The sequence below is a fragment of the Mauremys reevesii genome, linkage group 8, assembly GCF_016161935.1.
Source record: "Mauremys reevesii isolate NIE-2019 linkage group 8, ASM1616193v1, whole genome shotgun sequence".
Lineage (NCBI taxonomy): Eukaryota > Metazoa > Chordata > Testudines > Geoemydidae > Mauremys > Mauremys reevesii.
This window is the reverse complement of record NC_052630.1, coordinates 74,239,184-74,255,349: the sequence shown is the minus strand read 5'-3', so window position 1 is coordinate 74,255,349 and position 16,166 is coordinate 74,239,184. Positions and strand designations below refer to the sequence as shown.

The 16,166-nt window shown below is 46.6% G+C and overlaps 1 long non-coding RNA gene across 1 annotated transcript in view; it reads left to right on the top strand.

Moving 5' to 3' along the window:
- The window catches only part of LOC120369658, a 29,923-nt gene extending 13,757 nt beyond the window's left edge, over positions 1 to 16,166 (top strand). The window contains exons 2-3 of the long non-coding RNA XR_005583307.1: positions 12,391 to 12,529; positions 14,922 to 16,166. This is a non-coding gene — a long non-coding RNA (uncharacterized LOC120369658). The remainder of the gene's footprint in view (positions 1 to 12,390; positions 12,530 to 14,921) is intronic.

Sequence of the window (16,166 nt, the reverse complement as noted above, 5' to 3'; positions counted from 1 at the left end):
CCCGGAGACGTTCTCCTTCACGCCGTTCCAGATCTCGGCGCCGGTCACAGTCCCGGGACGGCTCTTCATCGTGGTACCGGTCGCACTCCCGGAAACGATCCCGGTCCCGCTCTCCTGACTGGCGGTATCGACACAGATTCGGATCTTGGTACCGTTTCCGGTACCATTCATCCCGCAGCCGCTCCCACCGCCGGGAATCGAGATCCCGGTCGACCTCCCGGCACCGGCACGGTCGATAGTCCCGATCTCGCTCCCGGCACCGTGACGACCGGTGCCGTTCCCCGGTACCGTCCAGGGACAGACCGGCAGCGTCGATGGCGCAGTCCCACAGTCTCTCCGCCCCACTGTGGCCTTCGCGTCAGCCGTCTGTCTCCTCTCAAGCGGACAGTGTAGCCGATCCACACACCGACCCTCAAGGGCAGGACCAGGGTCCCCCCCAATGGGGCTTCTGGACCCCATGGGCCTATCATGAGGCTCAAGGGGTACCCCCCTCTCAGTGCCCCAGAACTTCTGACCACAGGGCGCCTGAGGCTATGGTCAGCCGACCTCCTCCCTCGTCATTGGTAGAGGAACCTCTGCCACCTGTAGTTGCGGAGCATCCCCCGGTCGCGGAGACCTCGCAGCACATTGACGAGCCCCCACCGGACACCCTAGTCCCGGGCCTGTCCTCGTCTTCCTCGCCGGATGAGGCGGTGGCGGGGGCGTCGTCATCGGGCCCTCCCCCGATTGACCTCCGAGCCCACCAGGACTTACTTCGACGGGTGGCCCAAAACATTAACCTGCCCGTTGAGGAGGTGGCAGAGGGTGATGACCCTGTGGTCAGCATAATCGGGGCTGATGCGCCTCTTCAGGTGGCTTTGCCCTTTATTCGCACGATCCAGTGAAATGCAGATACTATTTGGCAGTCGCCGGCTTCCATCCCTCCCACTGCTTGGGGGGTGGAAAGGAAATACTCGGTCCCATCCAGAGGGTATGAGTATCTGTATACGCACCCGGCTCCAGACTCGCTGGTAGTGCAGTCTGTTAATGACCGTGAGCGCCATGGACAGCCAGCTCCAGCACCGAAATCTAAAGAGGCGCGACGGATGGATCTTTTGGGACGGAAGGTCTATTCAGCCGGTGGCCTCCAACTGAGGATTGCCAACCAGCTGGCTCTCCTCAGTAGATACACCCATAACACCTTGGTGTCTCTGTCAGAGTTCACTGAGCTGGTGCCATCAGACTCCCGGCCTGAATTCACAGCCCTTATTGAGGAGGGTAAGAAAGCCTCCCGGTCGGCACTCCAAGCCTCTCTGGACTCTCGGATTCAGGAGCCAGGACTTTGGCCTCTGGGGTGACCATGAGGAGAATTTCATGGCTGCAGGCCTCCACGTTGCCGCCTGAGGTCCAACACACAATCCAGGACTTACCGTTTGATACCCAGGGTCTATTTTTCAAAAAAACAGATTCAAGGCTGCAGACCCTCAAGGATGGTCGAGTCACTATCCGCTCCCTGGGCATGCACACGCCGGTTACCCAGCGGAGATCCTTCAGGCCACAGCCATACCGCCCGTTCAACCAGCCCAGACCGCACCCCGATAATAGGCGCAGGGGCAGAGTGAATCGGTGTAGACTGTCGGGCAACCGGGGAAATCAGCCCCAAGCTCCCTCCAAGCCCCCTCCCCCCCGGGGCCTAAACAAAACTTTTGATGGGACGCCCGAGGACGGCCCACCAGTTTCTTTACCGGATCCTTCCCCGTTGTTTTTCAACCGTCTTTCCCACTTCCTACCAGCATGGTCCCAGATAACAACAGACAACTAGGTACTCCACACGGTGCAGTTTGGTTACCGAATCCAGTTTGTTTCGCCCCCTCCCCGTCCCTCTTCAGGGACCCCTCTCACGAGCAGTTCCTCTTACAAGAGGTCGAGACTCTGTTGAGTTTGGGTGCCATCGAGGAGGTGCTGGAAGGCATGCGGGGCAGGGGATTTTATTCCCGATATTTCCTAATCCCCAAGGTGAAGGGAGGTCTGCGACCAATCCTCGACCTCCGAGAGCTCAACAGATTTCTGGTCAAGCTCAAGTTCCGAATGGTAACCCTGGGGACCATTATTCCCTCCCTGGATCCTGGAGACTGGTTTGCCGCCCTCGACATGAAGGACGCGTATTGCCATATCGCGATTTACCCCCCTCATCGGCGCTACCTGCGCTTCGTCGTCAACAGCATGCACCACCAGTTTACGGTGCTCCCCTTCGGCCTCTCCACGGCACCGAGGGTCTTCACCAAGTGCATGGCAGTGGTTGCCGCGGCCCTTCGCCGTCGTCGCATACATGTTTACCCGTATCTCGACGACTGGCTGGTCCGCGGATCATCCCGCCAACTTGTAACGAGTCAAATGGCCGAGATCCTAGGCCTGTTTCAATGGCTAGGCCTTATGATCAACACCGAGAAGTCTACCTTAGCTCCAACAGAAAGGGTGGAGTTCATCGGTGCGGTCCTGGATTCCAATTTAGCCAGGGCCTGCCTCCCTCGACCTCGGCACCAGACTATGGCTTCCCTCGTCCGAGACCTACAGTCCTTTCCGACAACAACGGTGCGGTCCTGCCTCCGCCTCCTGGGCCACATGGCGGCATGCACATTCGTGACCATGTACGCGAGGCTGCGTCTTCGCACTTTTCAAACTTGACTTGCGTCGGTGTACCGCCCGCACCGCGACTCCATAGATATGGTGGTCACAGTCCCGAGATCAACCTTCGAACCGCTCAACTGGTGGCTGAACCCAGAGGTAGTGCGTGCCGGAGTTCCATTCCGCCCACCCCACCCCTCCGTCACCCTGACCACAGATGCCTCGGCATTGGGGTGGGGTGCACACCTCGACAACCTGCACACCCAGGGTCTCTGGTCGCCCCAAGAGCTCTCCCTACATATCAATGTCAGGGAGCTGCGGGCGATTCGCTTGGCGTGTCAAACCTTCCACGCCCATCTCCAAGGGCGCTGCGTGGCCGTTTTCACGGACAACACGACGGCGATCTTTTACGTCAACAAACAGGGCGGGGCTCGTTCCTCCCTGCTTTGCACGGAAGCGATGCACCTTTGGGACTTCTGCATAACCCACTCTATTCACCTGGTAGCATCGTTTCTTCCAGGAGTGCAGAACACGCTGGCCGACCATCTCAGCAGGTCATTCCTCTCCCACGAGTGGTCGATTCGCCCAGATGTTATCCAGAGGTGGGGTTTTCCCCAAATAGACCTGTTTGCCTCCAAGGAGAACAGGAAATGCCACCAGTTCTGCTCTTACCAGGGTCGCTCCCAGGGCTCCCTATCGGACGCATTCCTCCGCTCCTGGACGGGTCACCTGCTGTATGCCTTCCCTCCATTTCCCCTCGTACACCGGGTGCTACTCAAACTCCGGAGGGACAGGGACCGCCTCATACTCGTCGCTCCGGCCTGGCCAAGACAGCACTGGTACACCCTGCTGCTCGAACTCTCCGTACGGGATCCCGTTCCCCTCCCCTTATGGCCGGACCTGATAACACAGGACTTCGACAGGCTTCGCCACCCGGACCTGCAGTCCCTCCACCTTACAGCTTGGTTCCTACGTGGCTGACCTGAGCGGAGCGTGACTGTTCTGCTGCGGTGCAGCAAGTCCTGATGGAAAGCAGGAAGCCTTCCACTCGGTCGACCTACCTCGCGAAATGGAAGCGTTTCGCACTCTGGTGCGATCAGAAGGGTCTCAATCCTTTCGTGGTCCCTATTCCTACGATCCTGGACTACCTCTGGTCTCTCAAGGAGCAAGGTCTTGCGGTCTCCTCCTTGAAGGTGCACCTGGCGGCCATTTCCGCCTTTTGACCTGGTGTAGGAGAACGGTCCATCTTTTCCAATCAGATGGTTTCCCGCTTCCTTAAGGGACTAGATCGCTTGTACCCGCCGATACGGCGTCTTACACCTTCCTGGGATTTGAACTTAGTTTTAGCCAAGCTTATGGGAGCCCCCTTTGAGCCCTTGGCCACATGTTCCCTTCTCTATTTGTCATGGAAAACGGCCTTTCTCGTCGCTATAACTTCAGCAAGACGAGTTTCCGAGCTTCACGCACTAACGGCTGGTCCACCGTATACCATCTTCCATGGAGACAAGGTGCAGCTTCGGCCACACCCGGCCTTCCTCCCTAAGGTGGTGTCGGCCTTCCATGTGAACCAGGACATTTTCCTCCTGGTTTTTTTCCCGAAGCCGCACGCCTCATGTCGTGAACAACAGCTTCACAGCCTCGACGTCCGCAGGGCCCTCGCGTTTTACATAGAGCGAACGAAACCCTTCCGGCGTTCGCCCCAGCTATTCGTAGCGGTTGCCGATCACATGAAGGGCAAGTTGGTCTCCTCTCAGAGGATCTCCTCCTGGGTGACATCATGTATCCGGACATGCTACGAGCTTGCTCACGTGCCAGCTAGCCGTCTCACCGCTCACTCTACGAGAGCGCAAGCCTCTTCTGCCGCCTTCCTGGCCCATGTCCCCATCCAGGACATCTGTTGGGCGGCTACCTGGTCTTCTGTCCACACCTTTGCTTCCCACTACGCGTTGGTGCAACAATCTAGAGACGATGCAGCCTTCAGCTCAGCAGTCTTACACTCTGCCACGTCTCACTCCGACCCCACTGCCTAGGTAAGGCTTGGGAATCACCTAACTGGAATGCATAGGAGCAATCACTCAAAGAAGAAAAGACGGTTACTCACCGTTGTAACTGTTGTTCTTCGAGATGTGTTGCTCCTATCCATTCCAGACCCGCCCTCCTTCCCCACTGTCGGAGTAGCCAGCAAGAAGGAACTGAGGAGCGGACGGGTCGGCTGGGGTATATATCCAGCGCTATAGTGGCGCCACTCCAGGGGGCGCCAGCCGACCCGCCGAGTGTTGCTAGGGTAAAAATCTTCCGACGAGCCATGCACGCGGCGCGCGCATACCTAACTGGAATGGATAGGAGCAACACATCTCGAAGAACACCAGTTACAACGGTGAGTAACCGTCTTTTCTATGTTTTGACTTGAGCCTGTCTCTAAAAGAAACAGATTAGCACCACAGGCTTCCGTGGGAGATGAACTGACATGTCTCTGAGTACAAAATTTGGCCCATTGAGTACATTTGTTGGAATTATCAAACAGTTGCACATTCAAACAAATGCTCTGAGTGTACTTTTTATTTGAATGTTCTCTCACTAATATAGGAGTGTTTATGCATTTATTTGAATGTATAATCCTTGAAATTAAGTGCAGCTGTGTTTATTTCAAATGTGTGATGCTCCAGATATAGCTTTGCTTGTGTATGCCTATATCTGAGCATTGTTTGTGTATCCAAGCATTGCTTCTCAGTGCATTGTTAAAAAGTTAATAGAGTAGAGCAGGGGTTGACAACCTTTCAGACGTGGTGTGCTGAGTCTTCATTTATTCACCCTAATTTAAGGTTTTGCGTGCCAATAATACATTTTAACCTTTTTAGAAGGTCTCTTCCTATAAGTCTATAATATATAACTAAACTATAGTTGTATGTAAAGTAAATAAGGTTTAAGAATGTTTAAGAAGCTTAATTTAAAATTAAATTAAAATGCAGAGCCCCCTGGACTGGTGGCCAGGACCCGGGCAGTGTGAGTGCCACTGAAAATCAGCTCGTGTGCCACCTTCGACACCCGTGCCATAGATTGCCTACCCCTGGAGTAGAGCATACACCATCTTCAGATGTGCATAACTTTATTTTTAATCAATATTTATTTTAAAATCTCCAAGCACCACTCTTAAGGGAGGACTGAAGTCCATGCTGTGTTTGAAGTGTAAGAAAAGTTTTATTGGTTATCGAAGTGTAACCCTCTGGTCAGTGTGTATATGTCCCCCTCTGTGTTTATTCCACAGAGGATTTGAGTGTTGTACACCCTCCAACAACATTGGTGCATCAGCATTGCTCACACAATAGAAGTAATAATACCCTTAAAATGTATGGTCAGGCTCCCATATGGGTAAAGAAGAAATATAAATCCAGAAAACACTGACTGAGCATGCCCTAAAAAGTTAATCTCTAACTCTTAGGAGAGTTTGGCTCACATACAGGCAGGCTTTGCTGCTGAAAACATAGGTGCTGTCTACACTAGGAAAATGTTAAACAAATTTCCCACCATTTCTAACAGTGGTTCAGTTCCAAGAGTGTTAATAACACAGGGAGCCCATCACAGACAGGGAGCCCTAGCTATCACAATTTTAAACACCATGTCATCTTACCCTGCACTGGCAGCTGGAGGCCCAGTGTTAACACCTGTGGTCAATTTTTGAAAAATATCCCTAATATAGGCTGGGCCATGTAGTATGGAAGTTCTTACACTTGGAAAATAGATTCCTATCTGTTGTGGTATCTTTCATTTTTACATTTGTACCACACCTTCCATCCCAAAGGAATCCTTATCATTTTACAAACCATAGCTTTGATCCTGCCAGGGCTCTGCTTCGACGGACCCTTGTGCCCATGTGGAGTCCCATTGATTTCAGCACAGGTGCAAATGTCTGCTTCTGCATTACATTTTGCAGGATCCTGGCCTATATATATAGGAATTATTTCACCAACAGCATCCATGAAATGCAGCCACTTCTGGAGGTGTTGCAGTTTAGCTTTATAGAAAAACTACACAACAGTTCAGGTGGGAAGTGAAGAAGAATACCATATCCAACTGAAACCACAAGAGGAAGTAAGAAAGTCAGGATATAAATGCCCAAATTGGTGGTCAGGATACTGAAGTGTAATATTCCTATTCTTGCAAAAATAAAAAATAATTTTCAAACAAGATCTTTAATAGACACAAATGTTCAGGACTCAGATATTGTTGTTCTTCTGAAAGATACCAGGTCTAGTGCAGAGTGAGACCTGCCTGGGGTATTGTTTCAGTAGTGATGGCAGGTCTACACCTAAACATTAGATTGACCTGTGAAACATATGGGTTTTTTTGGTGCCCTGTGTGATGTAGTTAGATTGACCTAACCCCCGCAGTAGATATAGCTAGGGCCATGAAAGAATTCTTCTGGCTACTGCCTCTTGGATTAACTACATTGACAGAAAAACTCCTTCCATCAGGGTACATTATGGTGCTACAGTGTCACTGTAGCCACTGTAGTGTAGACATATCCTTTGAGAGAGGAATGTCTACTACAGTAATGCATCACCAATATCATTTCTTTGCAATGAAATTTTTAGGGTGCACATAAGATTTGATAATTAACCTTACAGGGTTTTCTCAACCACTCTTGTTGCTTTTCCATCTCCGTTCAGCAGCTGTGCTCTGCCAGTTGTTAAGCACTCCATGTCTGTGGTTACTATTCTGAGGATTTAGAGGCTTGAGCTCCATCTATTTCTCTTTGTTTATGATAAAGAGGAAATGTAGCCCTAGATAAAAAAAAAAAAAGGGCAGACAGGCTGAGCATCTGGGAAAGTGCAAAGTATAATGATTTCCTAGAACTAAAACCTTTTCGTGTTTTCAAACGGAAAACAGTACATCATTTCCTAATACAATAAGCACAAGATTTTTCACTGGTTTTAGAAAACACACACATGGCTTGTGTACCAGAATTAAATAGTAGTGCAGGATTTTGATCAGTGACAGATGGTTGGGCTGCTCCAGCACAGCTGGCCTTACATGATATAACACCTTGAGCAAGCCCCAGTTCTGCACTTATCCCTTGATTTTTATCTCAATCCTTGAAAAATTTCCTTTGGTATTTCTGCTTAAATTTGCTTAATCAGAGAATAGAAGTGGGCTGGTAGATGGAGTAAAGGATACAGATATGACATTCATGATGTATTTTAAAAGCATGCAAAGTTTCTGTGTGGGGTGGGACTGCATGTAGGCATAGGAATGAGCTTCTGCAGAAGTAGAGAGAGCTAACACTGACACTTCTCTCGTAATGTAGTATGTAACTCAAAGGACAAGTTTGCTTTCAATGTGGTTTGTACAAGGAAGCCTGGAAGTAAAGCTGATACAAGTGTGAAGACACAAACAATGTGGCTATGTCATGTGTTACTGATACATTAGAAACAAGAGGATAACCAGGTACAGGGTAGGCCCATTACTCAATGAGGGGGCAAAGACAATAACAGAAAATGTAGAAATGACAGAAGCTCTATATGACTTTTTTGTTTCAGTTTTCACCCAAAAGGCTATTAGCAATTGGATGTCTTACATAGTGAACACAGTGAAAATGAGGTAGAATCTGAGCCTAAAATAAGGAAAGAACAAGTTAAAAATTACTTAGACAAGTTAGATGTCTGCAAGTCAAAAGGGCCTGATGAAATGCATCCTAGAATACTCAAGGAGCTGACTGGGCAGATCTCTGAGCCATTAGTAATTATCTTCAAAAACTCATGGAAGACAGGAGAGATTCCAGAGGCCTGGAAGAGAGCAAATAAAGTGCCCATCTATAAAAAGGGGAATAAGGCAACCCAGGGACTTACAGGCAGGGGCGGCTCTAGAAATCGGGCTGCCCCAAGCAGCGCGGAGCGCTGCGCCGCCCTTCCCCGGTCCCGCGGCGGGTCCCCTCTTCCCGCGGCTCCGGTTGAGCTCCTGCCGGCATGCCTGCGGCAGGTCCACCGGAGCCTGGGACGAGCGGACCTGCCGCAGTCATGCCTGCGGGAGCTCAACTGGAGCCGCGGGAAGACGGGACCCGCCGCAGTCATTCCTGCGGCAGGTCCGCTCGTCCCGGGCTCCGGTGGACCTGCCGCAGGCATGCCGGCGGGAGCTCCACCGGAGCCAAATGCCGCCCCCCCGGGAAACAGCCGCCCCAAGCGCCTGCTTGGCGCGCTGGTGTCTAGAGCCGCCCCTGCTTACAGGCCAATCAGCTTAACTTTTGTACACGGAAAGATAATGGAGCAAATAATCAAGAAATCAATTTGGAAACATCTAGTAGATAATAAGGTGATAAGTAAGGCTGAGAGTCTCTCACGGAGGTCATGGAAGTCACGGATTCCGTGACTTTCGGAGACCTCTGTGACTTCTGCAGCTGGCAGGTGCGACCGAACCCAGGGCTGCCTGAGCAGCTTGGGTGGCCCCGGGGCCAGCTACACCACCCGCACCCAGCAGTGGCAGCGGTTCCTGGACACCCTCCCCACCACAAGCAGCACTGGCAGTCCCAGGCTGCCCCTCGCCAGCAGCGTCAGTAGTGGTCCCGGGCTGCCCTCCCACCCCCCAGCACCAGCAGGTGTCCAGGAGCCTCCCCCCAGCACCAGCAGAGCCCCAGAGCTCCCAAGCACCAGTGGGCACCCCAGAGGCCTCCCCCCAGCACCAGGTGCCACGGAACCCCCAGCACTACTGGGTACCCCAGAGCCCACCATCCAGAGCAGCAGCTGTGCCCCCGGAGCCCTCCAGAGCACCAAGATTTAGTCGGGGTATATAGTACAGGTCCTGGACAGGTCACAGGCCATGGATTTTTGTTTATTGCCTGTGATCTGTCCATGACTTTTACTAAAAATACCCATGACTAAATCTTAGCCTTAGTGATAAGTTATAGTCAACATGGATTTGTCAAGAACAAATCATGTCAAACCAGTTTAATAGCTTTCTTTGACAGGGTAACAAAGGATGGGAGGAAGCAGTAGACATGGTGTATCTTGACTTTAGTAAGCTTGTGATTCTGTCTTGCATGACTGTCTCATAAACAAATGGGAAATGCAACCTAGATGGAGCTACTATAAGATGGGTCATAACTGGTTGAAAAATAGTTCCCAGAGAATAGTTATCAGTGGTTCACAGTCAAGCTGGAGGAGCATATTGAGTGGGGTCCCACAGGATTGGTCTTGGTTCTGGTTCTGTTCAATGTCTTCATCAATGATTCAGATAATAGTATAGAGAGTACATGTATAAAGTTTGTGGACAATACCAAGCTGGGAGGTGTTGTAAGTGCTTTGGAGTACAGGGTTAAAACTCAAAATGATCTAGACAAACTGGAAAAGTAAATAGGATGAAATTCAATAAGGACAAATGCAAAGTACTCCACTTAGGAAGGAACAATCAATTTCACACATACGAAAAATGGGAAATGACTGCCTAGGAAGGAGTACTGCAGAAAGGGATCTGGGAGTTATAGTGGATCACAAGCTAAATATGAGTCAACAGTAGAACACTGTTGCAAAAAAAGCCAACATCATTCTGGGATGTATCAGTAGGAGTGTTGTGACCAAGACACAAGAAGTAATTCTTCCACTCTACTCCGTGCTGATAAGGCCTCAACTGGAGTATTGTGTCCAGTTCTGGGTGCCACATTTTAGGAAAGATGTGGACAAATTGGAGAAAGTCCAGAGAAGAGCAACAAAAATGATTAAAGTTCTAAAAAACATGACCTATGAGGGAAGATTGAAAAAATTGGATTTGTTTAGTCTGGAGAAGACTGAGGGAGGACATGATAACAGTTTTCAAGTACATAAAATGCTGTTAGAAGGAGGAGATTAAAAAATGGTTCTCCTTAACCTCCTGGGATAGGACAAAAAGCAATGGGCTTAAATTGCAGCAAGGGAGGTTTAGGTTGGACATTAGGAAAAACTTCCTGTCAGGTTAGGTGAGCACAAATTGCCTAGGGAGGTTGTGGAATCTCTGTCAATGAAGGTGTTTAAGAACAGGTTACACAAACACCTGTTATGAATGGGCTAGTTATTACTTAGTCCTGCCTTGAGTGCAGAGGACTGGACTAGATGATCTGCTGACATCCCTTTCAGTTCTACACATCTAATATTTGATCTGAAGCATGTCCATGCAGTGTAACATCTGACAGTGGTAGTGGCTTAGCTAGGTTTCATATCATCCTATCTTTATATAGCTTACAAATAGAAGTATGTTGTGTCTATAGGGAAATAAAACCCCCTTGGAATGCTCTGAAGTGATTCCCAAAGTATGATTTTAAGAAACATGTACAGCTCAGGTGAGGACAAACTGCTGGTTGAGAATCAGGGCAGGGAATGTTTCATTGACACAAAGATAGGAGCTGATGCTGTGACTGTTCATAGATGTCTGTTGCTGGTGAAAGACTGAGAGAAGTTCAGTTAGATAAGAAACTGACTGGATCCCTTAACTATTCCCTGTAAAAATTTTGGATGGCGAGAATTAAAACAAGTCATTTTTTAAAGTCATCCTGTTTTTCCACATCAGGAATGAACAGATTGTTTGAAGAGGTATATCCTATAAGCGAGTGGGAGTAGTTACACCACGAGTGTTAAAGATGGATTTGATAAAAATTTATTCTTCTTCCCCTCAGGGATTGAAGGTTGTCTGCAAGGGCACAGACATTATTTACTGGCTGGGAATGAATGCAGCATTTAGGGAATTTGAGCTGTCTTGTGACATATGCCATTCTTGGACAAATGACCCATCCAAAGAAACGGTTCATCTGCCAAGGAACTTTACAAATTAGCAGCAGTGACTGAGTGAATGTGCAACTGGTACACAAGCTAAGTACTGGCAAAAAACTTGAATTTTCATAAGAGACACAAGCAGAAGGTGGTCACAGTTTAAGCAGAAACATAGGTTATGAGAAATGGACTAGTTTAGAGAGAGCCTAATAATACGAAGAGTGAAGAATCTTCATATTATTAGGTAAATGACCAAGTTATGATGAACAGTTAAACAAGCTGCTCATTTAAAAGACTGTGTACGAGCTGGCAGTACACACAAGGTGGTTTGGTTTTGCTTTTCTTCACTGATGGTTTGCTATCAAATAATGTTCTGGATTGTATTGTAACAGCGCGATTTTCAAAAGCATTTAGTGTTTGTTTAACTCTGTGTCCACTGAAATAATGGTAAAACTTCCATTGATTTCAATGATGTAGTGTTAGGTCAGTGTTGAATGTTTTGAGAATCCCATCCTAAGTGACTTCAGAGAAGTTACTAAAGTAAAATATTAAGTGAAAAAGAGCTACTGCAAAACAATAGGGTCTCTGGAAATAGGAGAGTACCATTTCCTTTGGAGGAAAAGGGTGTGCCAATATGGGTTACAATACTTTTGCTGGTGGTGTGTAGGCTTCTTGGTTTGGTGCAGGTTTTACTACACTTAGGGCTTTTCTGACTAATCTAGCCACTTAAAAGTTCAGACTGGTTGTGCTGTTACACAATTCACTCAGTTACACCATTTACTTCTCCTGAACTGCCTAGGGAGTTGGGAATCCAAATTAATAGGACCCCTCCCAGCTTAGGTTTGCCCCAAGAGCATCTATCAACTGTCAGCCTCCCACCTCCATTAACCTTCCCCTACAGTGAAAAGTATCACAATGATATACTTAAACAAAAGGGATTTTATTAACAAACCACTCAATAGGTTTAACACAACAAAGGCATGAAGCCTGAACCCAAAGCTCAAAACAAGAATGGACAACGAGTATATAAAGACCATAAACACAATACTGTATCCAGGCAGGAACCAAGGTGAACACACCCGACTGACCAAGAACTCTGAACTCTCCGACCAGGAACTGTCAACAGGAAACTAGAGCCACTGCTCAGGAACTTGCAGTCAGGAACAGCTCCGCCAAGGACAGGATCAGGAATGATGGTAAGTCATATGGGTCTTCTCCTTCTCTGACCTTCTTCAGTACTAACAGAGCTACCCCTGCTTTCCCCAAGTAGTACTAACCAGCTAGCCTTGCTTTCCTCTGATGAGACTAGGGTTGCCAATTTTGGTTGGACATATTTAATCACATGACATAATCTTTAATTAAAGATGAATCTTTAATACCAGGAGACTCCAGGCCAATCCTGGAGGTTTGGCAACCCTAGATGAGATGTAGACACAGGCTGCCATTAGGATATAGATTTTCACACTGATTACCTGTCCTTTCCCACTCTTTCTGGTTACTGGGCAGACTTGTCAGCAGTATCCAGTCAGATTACAATATCCGTTACTTACACAACCGCCCAAAGAATTTCAAACTCCAACAAAGCTGTGACTGTCCAATCAGGGACAAGTACTTGGAAAAAGGGCGTCAAATTGGAAGTAAGGGACAACAAGTAGCCTGTCCAAGATGAAGAACAGAGGAGGGTGAGAATAACCAAAATGGCAATTCGCTGTTTACAGCGCTGTATAATATTAAACACCAGAACATTTCAACTGCAGGCAATTTTTACTTTCCAAGAAATTTATTCTCAACCCAACTTGGTGGTGGGTGTGGTCCTTCATATGTATCCACCAGTTACTCATGGCACTGCCATTGTTACTAGTCACTACTTCTACCTAAGCAATTATCTCTGATTGGGTAAAAAGGGGGCTCTTTAAATAAAGTGGCCTAATGGAAGCAACTCTTGCAGCTAGGATTATGGAAGCTTTATGTGTGATGTGTATGAGTAGGGGATCCATGTAGTTCCTTGCAAGGTGACTGGTTTGAGAGCTCATGGATCCTCAGCTACTGTGGAGGAGCAGTTCTGGCTCAATGCCATGTAGAGGAGGAGGTGTGTGTGTGTGTGTGTGTGTGTATTTCTTGTAGAGTATGTATAAGCCACACAGGAAAAGACACATTGCTTTTTAAAGTAGTAGATTCCTGCAGAAGTGGAGTCCAGTTGAAGAGACACAGACGGGTTTTGGGGGCAGAGGAGCAGCAGAACTGGCAACAGTGGAGCAGGACAAAAAGTAACACTGTGGCAAGATCCAGGAGTTGGATGCACTATAAATGTTAGTCTGTTTATTTTGTGTTTGTTGGGAATGGGGTATATGTGTGAAAACAGAGAGGAGAAAAAAACGGAGAGATGGGACAGAGGGAAATGCAGGAAATTTTTTTCAAAAGTTGGTTTCTCCAAAGGATCAGAGAATTCCCCATTATGAGTCTAATTTTCAACACAGTTTTGTGGGCGAATGCCTCCCGACATGTCCCTGCCCGCTTCTTGCCCTCTTCCCCCTCCATGTTGTCTAGGTGGCTGCAGCACTCACCTTGAGCAGCATTTCTAATGCCTCAGGGTGGAACTTTTGTGCATTGCTCCCCAGACCCTGCAAGACCAATAGGATTCTTCCCTGTCTGAATTAAGCAATGGGGAATTTGAGCTCCAATTTTTATTTCTGAGCCAGGGCTCCTATCTTTGAGTCATGCTTCAACAAACACTCAATTAAAAGAAAAAAAGATAGCTGATGGAATCTGCCCTATCACAGCATAGTAGAAAATAGCACAGGGAATGTTTACTGAGTACAGCTCCTCCTCTGTAGTACTAGGAGCATGTGGGAGATTTGTGAACCAGTTTGGCCTATAGCAAATCAAAACTGAAATCAGAGGTTAAACTTCTGCATTTTTATCATCAGCTGCTAGAAACTTGCCTAGCCTCACAAAGAGTAACTAAATAGTGTACACAAAGGAAGAAGCTTCTCTGGAGGCAGATATGCCCAAGGGTAGTATTTTTGGCATTATTCTTTTCAAATGAGAAGTCAGAATTGCTTTTATTAAATACAGCTCATGGCTGTGATCTAAAAAATAAAAATAAATTCACATTTATTTTCCTGAATACAGAGGTAATCAGAATTCAGTCAAGTGGGATGACTCTGTGAGTCCTGACATCAAAGGGCAGCACTGTTTGATTGATATCAGTCAGATGGCAATGTTGTTTGAAGAAATGTAGTCAGAAGACTGGCAATTTAAAGGCTGTAAAAAGTTACAGGAGATGTGAGTGCAGTGTTCCATACTGATTTCCAGTGTACAAGACTATGTATTAGAGAATTGGCAGTAACATGGCAATCTTGTCTCTCAGACACATACATCCTTTCAAAGGACAGAGCGGAAGAAAATCTAGCTCATAGTTCCAGGCGAGCTATTCAGCGAGGCATTAAAAGTACAGTAGTAAATAATTTTTTCATTGTTTATGTTATAGGCTATGTAAGATTGGTTTGTACATTTTGGTTAAAAATGTATAGCACATAATACTACTGAACGTTAATAAGCAACGCATAAGTTTTTTCCTTGGTACAGGTTTATTTGAAGAAATGTATTGATTGAAGTTCCTGCATATAGAGAATTTTAGAACCACAACTCCGTCACATCTTTCTGACAAATATCAAGAATTGGCTCTATAGATAAGTAATTTTTCTTCTGTTTCCAACCTAGGAGGCCTTCTAAAGTATAAATAATGGTACCCTGTCTCTTAAGTGTAAATAGTTCTTCTGCTTAACATGTTACATCTCAGTAACAGCTCTGTTCTACATAATCATTATTCCCTACAGGTTTAAAAACAGTGCCAAAAACAAACAAAAACCTACCTAATGGATTAGAACCCTCTAAGCAGAGCAGGGAAACAGAAATTGTTACAATTTACTTAAAAACATTTTTACTTCTGGCAAAATGTACCAATATTCCATCAAAAAGATGAGAAAAGTAAAAAAAAAAAAAAAGTAAGTTGCACAAATAAGACATTATTATAAAAAGTTGGCAGAGTAGCTGAGGAATAATGAAAGATAGAAAGGCATAGATGATGGGGAAAAGAGTAAATGGTTATTTTAGAAAAATTGGTTGATATAGCTTGAGGTAGGAATGCAAAACCGAATTGTAGGTTGTAAACACTGATGTTCAGTATACTGATTTGGGAGGCAAAAGGATAGAAATTGCTGAAGGAATTCAAATTACATGGTGTTCCTGCCATTTGAATAAGGGAGATACCTAATAAGAGAACAGTGCTGAGGTAGTTTAACAAAAAGCCTTGATTAATAATCATCAGTCTCCTTCACTTGATATTTCATTTTTCTAATTATATGTATTTGAGACCAGCATGTAACCTTCCACTTTAGCCGTGGACTGCTCAGATGTACAGTAGATTGTTAATTCAAACTGAGCCAGAAATAGGTACATTTTGTTTTAGTTGTGTGTGTATATATTGCTAGAAGAATACTTCCTAAAGATTATACAGTAGCTTCCTGCAGTCTTGGTTTGAGAAAATTATCCAGTCTTAAAAAAATTGTCTTATGCTTTTATATGTCAGTTTCACAACATTTATGGAAATTTCATTTAAGTAATTAAACTAATTAAAGATCAGAGTGGCTAGTGATTCTGGGTGTCTCACTTTTTGGGTGCCCAACTTGAGACATCTTAAAAGGGGATGAATATTCAGAAGTGGCTCAACAGCTACACTCTGAAAATCCCCTTTAAGGTGTCTGCAGTCAGACACCCAAAATCACTTGTCATTTTTGAAAATCTCTGTTGTGTTTTATTGTTGTTACCGTA